At 33.7% G+C, this 2,336-nt stretch overlaps 1 protein-coding gene across 12 annotated transcripts in view; it reads left to right on the top strand.

Annotated features, from left to right (window-relative positions):
* Robo2 (roundabout guidance receptor 2) overlaps positions 1–2,336 on the top strand; it is a 1,182,575-nt gene that overhangs the window by 1,115,831 nt on the left and 64,408 nt on the right. The gene's annotated exons all lie outside the window — the stretch shown is intronic.

The following is a 2,336-nucleotide window of genomic DNA, read 5'->3' on the forward strand; positions in this document are numbered from 1 at the left end:
TCAGGCTATGAAAGGAGACAGAGACCCACATTGGAGCACCGGACAGAAATCTCAAGGTCCAAATCAGGAGCAGAAGGAGGGGGAGCACGAGCAAGGAACTCTTTCACGTATTTTTAACACAGTTTAAATACTTGGTTACTGAATAGTGTTGAATCCTATGACTATGCTCTATTTTGTTTATAAGATTTTCTCTCTGGTGAATATGCATTTTTCTTCAAGCCTTTGCAAGGGCGCATGTCTTCGTTTCTTTGGAGAAATTGTTAGAAGTAGAATTTACAAATACTTAAAAATTTGTACATTTTTAACATTACTTGAAACCTCTAAACAATTTGGAAATTGTAAAATTTGAGATTCCTGGGAACCACAAAGAGGACATGCAGTTCGCTGCAACATCACCATTTGGTGTTGCCAGTCTGTAATAGGAAACATTCCAGTGGATGTAAACTGTACATCTTTAATTTTAGATGCAAATTTCTTGCATGATAATGATGTAAAACAACTTTATCTATGCTAATTTCTTGGCCTTTTGCATATTAAATGAAATGTCTCTCTCTCTCTCTCTCTCTCTCACACACACACACACACACACACACACACACACACACACAAATACACACATACAAGAATGGAGCTACGGTAGAATTTTCTACAAGTCCACGAGTTCTCTATTTATTTTAATAGTGTCTTTTGATAAGAAAGTGTTAAATTTTAATGAAAGGCAATTTACTATTTTTTCCTATATATATATTGCTCTTAAATTTACACATATATATGAGAAACTGTGTTTTATCTATAAATAGGACACTTTAAATCTATCCTGGAAGCTTTATAATTTTAGCTTTTATACCTATATCTATAATTAATCTTTATGTAATTGCATGATGTTGAAAGGCTGAGACTTAAATATTCTATAAATTTATCAAATTGATTTGACAACATCTATTGACTCCGCCCCAATATAATAAATGTATGTGAATCTGTTTCAGGGTTTCTAATGTTTATATTTGGTTATATAAACAAACTACCCTGTTGTCACTGCTGTGGTTTACAGTGGTCTTTAAAACTGGACAACATGAAGATGTCATCATTTTCTTCTGCAAAATCATTGTGGATATTTTTGCTTTATACATACTTTTCAAACCAGATTTTCAGTTTCTACAAAAGTATCTAGAAATTGCAATTGCAAAGACAGTAAACCTATTTGTCAAGCTGAGTAAGCATAACAGTGAGTCCTTCCCAGGAACATAATACATGTTTTCATTGCAGACGTCTGCAACAGTGTTTTGTAGTTTTCAGTATGTGATCTTTTATATATTTTGTTGATATACTTTCTTAGTGTATGATATGGGTTTTACACTGTGCTGAGTCATTGTTTGGAATCTCTTTTTCTCTTTGATATTTATTTTATATTAACTTTAAAAAAATTCCTTTCTCCATTTTGTTGTTGTTACTGACATGCTAAATTCTCCTGAAAATTTTAAGAGATATGTCATATTTTAATTCTTGGTTATGAATTCTGCTCCATCATTATTATCCTCTTTGTGTCTGTTGCTGGATCTAACTTAGTATCACGTGGCAAAGAATTTTAACTTTGCATTAATGAAGGATGCAGATTGGTTATTCTTTCCCTTCTTGTGTCATTTTATCTCTTTGAGTCTTGGTCAAGTTTTGGAATGAGTGTGAATGGCTTTATAAAGTAGTCTTTTTTCCTCATTTTTATTTATCCTTCAGGAGTTTTGATAGGACCAATGTTGTCTCCTCCTTAATTATTTATTAACTTCACAATGCTATCCATGCCAATAGTAATTATGGTGATTTAATCTTAGTGAATGGTGCATTGTGCATATGAAATGTAAATATAATTATCTTCTACAAATATAATTACAAAAACCAAATCTAGAAATACATGATAAGTATGCATTTGTGCATCCCCTTTTAGGTCTAGAAACCCTTGTTTTTATTTTTTGGTATTTTCTTACTTATTGATATGTGTATGTGGTAGGTATGCATGTTCACATGTGTGTACAGGTCTGTGTGTATGGAGTCCTGAGACTGATGTCAGGAATCCTTATCAATCTTATGTCTTATCCTTTGAAGCGTGATCTCGCATATCCACAGTTTGCATGTATGGTAAAGTTAGTCTCTGGGCCTATGCTGTCTCTGCCTTCTTTGTGCCAGAATTACAGATGAGTTTCCATGTTCATCTAACATTGATGTTGACTCTCAACATCTAAATTCCAGTCTTCTCTCTTGTGCAGCAAGATCGTGAAATGTGTAAGCATCTCTCCAGCCCTCAGTCTGTGAGGAGCACTCTCTCCAGCCCTCAGTCTGTGAGG

This window comes from Microtus ochrogaster, chromosome 2 (assembly GCF_000317375.1).
Source record: "Microtus ochrogaster isolate Prairie Vole_2 chromosome 2, MicOch1.0, whole genome shotgun sequence".
Lineage (NCBI taxonomy): Eukaryota > Metazoa > Chordata > Mammalia > Rodentia > Cricetidae > Microtus > Microtus ochrogaster.